Raw genomic sequence first — 8,175 nt, 5'->3', positions numbered from 1 at the left:
ATCTGTTAAATGCTTTCTATAGGTCAAACACTGGACTAAGCACTGGGCTTGATACGAGATAGTTCTGACACAGTCCCTGTCCTAGGTGGGGCTCACAGTCTAAGTAAGCGTCCAGCATGGAGTCAGCCAAGGTGCATAATAATATGATTATTATTATTTTTTTACTGAGAGATGTCAACTTGAATATATCCCCCACTGAGGTCTGATCTTCGCCACCTCACCCTTAACCAGAGCAGCAGGGGAAGATACCGGTACTCGGCCACCTCTAGCCGCTACCTGCTGTAACCCCCAAGTTGCCATGGCAACAGCAGCATCTGGATCGGCCGGCGGCAGTTATTACCGGAGCTCCTCTGGGCCACTGGTAGTCTCGCCATACTGGACCATTTCCAAGGCCTCCCACCCACTGCGCTTTGTTGTCTCGGACGGTGGGAAGCGGGGAGGACAGGCTGCCACTAAGAGGCTCCCGGTGGGCTCTGAAATTCCAGACGGAGCCAAGCCCTATCTTGAGGCCACCGGCTCTCCAAGATGGCACTGACTGATGGCGTACTGTAGCCGAGCGTGAGGAAAGAGGGACATTCCCATGGCTCCGCGGCCTTCTATAGCCGGATTACTTGTTTAGTTCTGTTGCCTGTCTCCCCCTTTTAGACTGTGAGCTCGTTGTTGGGGAGGGATTGTCTCTGTCTGTTGCCGAATTGTACATTCCAAGCTCTAGATACAGAGCTTAGTACGATTGAATGAATGAACGAAGGAAAGGTGATGGAGAACGGTCACATGATTTCGATTTGTTTAGGTGGTTACGAACGGATCACGTTCAGCATCAGACATGAATCCTGCAAGCTGATCATAATATTTAAGTGCTTACTACATGTCAAACACTGTGGTAGAGACAAGATAATCAGATCAGACAGAGTCCCCGTTCCATGTGGGGCTCGCAGTCTAAATAGAGGGGAGAGGTGAAGTAGATTGCTAAATTGGAATTCAGTTGGTTTAATTTTGATGGTTTTTATTTTTTTTAATGGTATTTGTTAAGCACTTGCTATGTGCTTCAGCTTTAGAAAAGATACAAGCTAATCAGGTTGGACCCAGTCCATGACCCACTTGGGGCTCACAGTCTTAATCCTCATTTTACAGATGAGGGAACCGAGGCACCGGGAAGTTAATTGCCTTGGCCGAGGTCTCGGAGCTGACAAGCGACAGATCTGGGATTAGAAACCGGGTCCTTCGGTTCTAACCCCGGCTCTGCCGATTGCTTGTTGTGTGACCTTGGGCAAGTCACTTAATTTCTCTGTGCCTCAGTTTCCTCAACTGTGAAATGGGGATTAAATTCCTGTTCTTCCTCTTACTTAGACTGTGAGCCCTATGCGGGATAGGGACTGTGTCTGACCTCAATCACTTGTACCTACCCCAACATTTAGCCTAATGTTTGACACAGAGTAAGCACTGAACAAATACCATTTTTAAAAAAGCCCAGGGAGGGAATACGTTGGCTCTCGAGCAGTGGGGATGGTCAGGGCTCAACCGAGAGGCACTGAGAGACTGTATACCTTCCACCAAGATCCTTCATATGTCGTTATGTTAATCAATCAATCAACTGTATTTATTGAGTGTTTTCTGTGTGCAGAGCACTCTACTGAGAAGGAGTTCTCTTTAGGTCCACCAGTGGCCCCGGGTAGTGTGGCTTGGTAGAAAGAGCACAGACCTAGGAATCACAGGATCTGGGTTGTGTGTGACTTTGTGTGACCTTGGGAAAGTCACAAAACTTCTCTGGGCCCCAATTTCTTCATCCGTAAATTGGGGATCAATAATAATTATGGTATTTGTTTGTTAAGCGCTTACTCTGTGCCAGGCACTGTACTAAACGTTGGGATGGGTACAAGGTAATTGGTTTGGACACAGTCCATGCCCCACGAAGGGCTCACAGTCTCAATCCCCATTTTACAGACGGTGTAACTGAGGCCAAGAGAAGTGAAGTGACTTGCTTCGCTGTGATCAAGACCGGGAGCCCCACTTGGGACAGGAACTGTGTCCAATCTGATTTACTTGTATCCACCTCAGCGATTAGTACAGTGCCTGACACATAGTAAGCACTTTACAAATACCATAACAATAATAATAATAATAAATCCCGGTTCTGGATTGGCAGAACTGAGATTAGAACCCAGGTCCTCTGAGTCCTAAGGTTGTGCTCTTTCCATGAGGCTACACTGTTTCTTAGGGGTCTGTCAATTCAGAATTTGGGACTGGGTTTAGCCGTCCTTCACAGTGGGTGGTTCGGGGGGAGAAGGGGGCTTTTTAGCCCTTGTTTCCAAATCTGGTCCTCCCCTTAAATGATGCCCTTGCTGGCCTGGCATCTCTCGCCTTCGTGCCCCACCCGGATAATTTAGGCTTTCTTTTTGGACCTTACATGCAAAGTTGATGTTCATCTTGATCCACGACTTCTAAATCACCTGTGAAAATAAACACTGCTCCAAGAACCAGGGGTTGAAACGAAATCCGCAGGGCCTGGGAGATACCGGCAAGCAGGCTGATGGTAAACTTGATAAGGGAACGGGATCGATAGGCCAATCCCTAAGCTGTGACTTGCTGCAGCTTGATAAAGTCACGTTTCCTTCACAGAACTGGCGGCATTGGGAAAACTGGGAGGAGGCTTTACGAACTCCGCTGCCTAAAAGAGACGCTCAAGACTGAGGGGGTCTTGAAAACGCCTTAGAAGGCTGACTTGAAGGTGAGACGGAGAAAACAGTGGTATTGTAGAGTGCTTACCAAGTGCCACATTGTACTAAGTAGAAATTAATCAGATCAGACACAGTCTCCTTCCCACGTGGGGTTTACGGTCTAATTTGGAAGGAGAGCAGATATTTAATCTCCATTTACAGAGGAGGAAACTGAGCCACAGAGCAGTTGAGTGGCCTGTCCAGGTTCACACAGTAGGTCAGTGGCAGAACCGGATCTAGAACTTAGTTCTTCTGACAACCGGGCTCTTTCCACTAGGCCACATGGCAATGATTAGCCCTAATATCCCTTATCTGTCTTCCCCTCTGAGTCAACTGCGGGCTTGGCCAGGTACCCTTTAAACACTGTGATACTCACCCTGTCTCACAGCACTTATGTCCATCTCCTAATACTCTACTAGCTCCCTTAGCTCCAATTTATTTTAACATCTGTCTCTCCCGGCAGACTATACGCTTCTTTTGTGCAGATAGCCCCTCTGCCAACTCTACTGTTGCACTTTTTGGATTTATTTATGGTTTTTATTAAGCACTTACTCTTTGCCAGGCACCGTCCTAAGTGCTGGGGGTAGTTACAAACTAATCAGATTGGACACAGTCCCTGTCCCTCATGGGGCTCAGAGTCTTAATCCTCATTTTATAGATGAGGTAACTGCAGCACAGAGAAGTGAAGCTACTTGCCCAAGGTCACACAGCAAACAGGCATTGGAGCTGAAGTTAGAACCCAGGTCCTTTCGACTCCCAGGCCCGTGTTCTATCTGCTAGGTCACGCTGCTTCCCGAGTGCTTAGTGTAGTGTTCTGCACACAGTAAGCACTCAATAAATACCACTGATGGATTGATTCTTGAGGGGGCAGGGAGGAGGTGCCATATAAGCGGGGGGGGGGGCTACATTTTTGGAAGGCATGATTGGATAACCTAGTCAGCTTCAGATTTGTTTTTATGTCACTGAGTTAAGGGCCCATGGAGCCCAGATTCTTTTCCCTTAGGAGCTCTCATCCCCTGGGCAGTCAGCCGAGTGTGGTTTAGTAGATAAAGCCCAGGCCTGGGAGTCAGAAGGACCTGGGTTCTAATCCCAGCTCCGCCACTTATAATAATTATGCTATATGTTAAGTGCTTACAATGTGCCAAGCACTGTTCTAAGAGTTGGGATAGATAAACGCTGGGGTAGATCCCACTTCTAGACTTTGAGCTGGTTGTTGAGGTAGAAATTGTCTCTATGTGTTGCCGAATTGTACTTTCCAAGTGCTTAATATGGTGCTCTGCACACAGTAAGCGCTCAATATCTACGATTGAAAGAATGAATACAAGGTAATCAGGTTGTCCCACGTGGGGCTCACAGTCTTAACCCCCATTTTACAGATGAAGTAACTGAGGCCCAGAGAAGTTAAGGTGCTTGCCCAGGTTCCCCTGGCAGACAAGTGGCGGAGCTGGGATTAGGACCCACATCCCCTGACTCCCAAGCCCGTGCTCTTGCCACTAAGCCACGTTGCTTCTCTACTGCTTCACTGTGTGTCCTTGGGAAAATCACTTCACTTCTCTGGACCTCAATTACTGCATCTGTAAATTGGGGATTGAGAGTGTGAGCCCCCATTTGGGACAGAGAGTGTGGCCCACTTGATTAACATGTATCTACTCAGGGCTTAGGATGATGTTTGGCACATAGTAAGTGCTTAACAAGTACAATTATTATTAATTATTAGCCAACAAATGGATGTCCACTGGGAGCTAGGCATTTTGGGAAATTTCAGAGGACGAACAAGAAGTGTTTTCTGCTCTCAGAGAGCTCCAACCTCACAGGGGAGATAAATAATAATAATAGTAATGATAATAATAATAATCATAATTGTGGAATTTGTTAAGCATTCACTATATGTGCCAGGCACTGTACCACGTGCTGGGGTAGGTATAAGGTAGTCGGGTTGGACACAGTCCCTGTCCCACGTAGGGCTCACGGCCTTAATGCCCATTTAACAGATGAGGTAACTGAGGCCAAAAAATAATAATAATAATAATAATGTTTGGCTTTGTTAAGCACTTACTATGTGCAGAACACTGTCCTAAGCACTGGGGTAGATACAGGGTAATCAGGTTGTCCCACGTGAGGCTCACAGTTAATCCCCATTTTCCAGATGAGGTAACTGAGGCACAGAGAAGTGAAGTGACTTGCCCACAGTCGCACAGCTGACAAGTGGAAGAGCTGGGATTCGAACCCATGACCTCTGACTCCCAAGCCCGGGCTCTTTCCACTGAGCCACGCTGCCTCTGAAAGCTCCCCTTCTCCTCTGCTCCCCCCCGCCCCATCACCCCAATTCACTCCCTTTGCTCTACCCCCTTCCCCATCCACAGCATTTTTGTATTACATGTACATATTCATAATCATAATTCTATTTATTTTTATCATTGATACATACATATCTATAATTCTATTTATTTAAAATGATGCTTCCGATGCCTATTTACCTGTGTTGATGTCTGTCTCCCCCCTTCTAGACTGTGAGCCCATTGTGGGCAGGGATTGTCTCTATTTGTCACTGAATTGTACTTCCCAAGTGCTTTGTACAGTGCTCTGCACCCAGTAAGCGCTCAATAAATACGATCGAGTGAATAAATGAATGATTGAAAGTGGCGGAGCCGGAATTAGACCCCCTGGCCTCCTGATTCCCAGGCCCATGCTCTATCCACTACAGTAGAAATATTTAAAAGGAAAATAGACCGGCTGGAAATATCCCACAGGCAGTGGGGATGATCACAAAGGCAGAGGCCTCTGCCCATTTTGTACCAGAGACATACACGTAACTACTGTGGCTACCAGAGGGCAAAGGGAAGATCATTATCAAGCAGGCTCAGGGCCTAAAAAGCTTCCCTGGCAGGCCTTTTGTAATAATAATAATAATATTGATGATGATAATTATGGTATTCGTTAAGCACCTACTACGTGTCAAACACTGTTCTAAGCCCCCGGGCTAGATACAAGCTGATCAGGTTGGACACAGTCCCTGTCCCCCATGGGACTCACAGTCTTAATCCCCATTTTGCAGATGAGGGAACTGAGGCCCAGAGAAGTAAAGTGACTTGCCCAACGTCACCCAGCAGACGAGCAGCGTCGCCAGGATTAGAATCCATGATCTTCTGACTCTCAGGCCCAGCCTCTATGCACTAGGCCCCGCTCCTTCTCCTCTAATAGGCTGGCTCCCTTTGGATCGCCGTAAGAGCCGCTCCTCTCACCCGGCGAACGTGGCGGAGAGCTTTTCCTCCAAACCCGGTGTAATCGGCGTGTTCGACGATCATAACTCAGCCACGCTCACTCCGGAAAGCCTGAGGGGTATGGGGAGAGTGCCTTATCTGGGAATTCACCCCCTTCCTCCGCCTGAGAACCCACAGCAAGGACACAGCTACGCTACAGGGACGTGGAACGGGAAGTGTCCCAATCGGATAGACATCCTGGGAACACGGGGAGAGCTAACCGGTACGCGGGGGCTTCGTATATAAGAGATATTCCTGCTATCATTAGTTGTAGGCGAGTCTTGCAGAGCCTGCCCTTGCTGATTAGAACTCGGACCCCCCTCCTTCGCTTGCTTGCTGGGCTACAGCTACGCGAGACGTGAGTGTCTGGTCTTCGGCTCGTCGTCGCCTGATCTAAAGAACTCGGGCTCTGGGCCGACAGGAGGAGGACAGCGTTGAGGAAACCCTGAAAGCCACAGGATGGAGGCTTTTCTCCTTCTGGCTCGGCGGCCCTTCCTTCCTCAGAGGCTGGCCCAGTCCGAGCTCCCTTCTGTGGGGGTGAGGGAGGGGGAAGCGCTGAAATAAAATGTATAATTGTGCTCCAAGATGCCTTAATTGTTTATTAATTACTCCATAAATCATGGTGACACCTGCCTTTGTGCTCCTGTTCACTCCCTCTCACGAGGCTGGAAACAGAGGCACGGAGCTTTTAGGTACGTAATGAATCCATCCCTGACCCTGAGTTTCTCTATTCGGCGAAAAAGAAGCGAGAACGATCCCCCAGCTGGGAAACGGGAAGCAGCGTGACTTGGTAGATAGAGCACAGGCCCGGTAGTCAGAAGGGCCCGGGTTCTAATCCCGCTTCTGCCACTTGTCTGCTGTGTGACCTTGGGCAAGTCACTTCACGTCTCCGAGCCTCAGTTCCCTCAAATGTAAAATGGGGATTAAGCCCCATGAGGGACAGGGACTGTGTCCTACCTGACAACCTTGTTTCTACCCCAGTACTCAGTACAGTGCTTGGCACATAATAAGCGCTTAACAATACCATAAAATAAAATAAAAATGGGGAAAACAAAGCCAGTTTCTGGATCCCCAAAGCCCTCGCCAGCTTTGAATACCCTCTTGGGGGGGGCATCTTAAGTAATAATAATGATTGTGGTATTTATTAAGCGTTTACCATGTGCCAGGCACTGTACTAAGAACAGGGGTGGATACAAGCAAATTGTGTTGGACACAGCCCCTCACCCACATCGGGCTCACAGTCTCAATCCCCACTTTGCACTTTGAGGCCCAGAGACACGAAGTGATTTACCCCAAGGTCACACAGCAGACTGGCGGCAGAGCCAGGATTAGAACCCATGATCTTCCGACTCCCAGGCCTGTGTTCTATCCACACGTCGTACAGCTACCAGCAGTTAGCACCGCTTTAGGATGTTTGCGTGAGCAACGGCTGGCGGCTCCTAAATTGGAAGACTCTTACATGCTCATAATCGTTTCATATTTGATACTTATTTAATGTGTTCATCCAAGGGCAGAAAAGCAATTCTTTGGATCATAATGATCCCTAACACATTTCTTTCCCCAGTCGGGAGCTAAGAAGAAAAAGGCACGAGTTAAGTTTTCCAATATTTATATTACGCTGCATTGATTCTCCAAAAGATCCCATCTCTTTTATTTAACCTTCCTACCTCCCTCTTACCCCGGTTCTGCAAATACACCTGTCCATTCTTTCTTCTGCCATGACGGTAGGAGGCATCCTGAATTTCCATGCCCACGTTTCTCGCACGATCGACAGCTGAGTGGCTGCACCCTGTCGAGAAAGCAACTCCAGACGGCTGATATCGCTTTATCGCCACTATCGTTCTGACTGTGGCCATTCCGATCCCCCTCTTTGACAAAAGCTGGCGCGCAGTCTCTCTGAATCCCAATCACTTCAGGAAAAGGGCCAGCAAAATTCCAGCCTTCCCTCTCCGTACGCCATCACGGCTAAATGAGAGCAATGATTCCGGGGAGTTCCCGGTCTCCAGAGTGCGCCGAGCGTGGGAACGACGATGTTCGACAAATCCAAAACGTGACCATTTTTACTGTTACTATGGTCTATTAGCGGCTCAGCGCTGTGGCCGTTCACAGACACGGGGAAGAAAGATGGAAGGAGGGAAACGGCGTTGGCTTTGCGTGAGAGAGACTGAATGTTGCAGGTTGGGTGGGACTGAGGGATTTCA

The 8,175-nt window shown here is 48.3% G+C and overlaps 1 long non-coding RNA gene across 2 annotated transcripts; it reads left to right on the top strand.

Moving 5' to 3' along the window:
- Positions 1 to 303: 303 nt before the first annotated feature.
- Positions 304 to 6,558, top strand: LOC103169676. Of its 2 annotated transcripts, none has more exons than XR_003761022.2 (4): positions 304 to 361; positions 2,413 to 2,530; positions 2,617 to 2,725; positions 6,243 to 6,558. It is a non-coding gene; the product is annotated as an uncharacterized LOC103169676 (long non-coding RNA). The 2 variants fall into 2 exon arrangements; XR_003761021.2 differs by lacking the exon at positions 304 to 361 and adding an exon at positions 370 to 558.
- Positions 6,559 to 8,175: the final 1,617 nt, after the last annotated feature.

This window comes from Ornithorhynchus anatinus, chromosome 1 (assembly GCF_004115215.2).
Source record: "Ornithorhynchus anatinus isolate Pmale09 chromosome 1, mOrnAna1.pri.v4, whole genome shotgun sequence".
Taxonomy (NCBI): Eukaryota; Metazoa; Chordata; class Mammalia; order Monotremata; family Ornithorhynchidae; genus Ornithorhynchus; species Ornithorhynchus anatinus.
The sequence above is the reverse complement of the archived record's forward strand: the minus strand, read 5'-3'. Positions and strand labels throughout refer to the sequence as shown.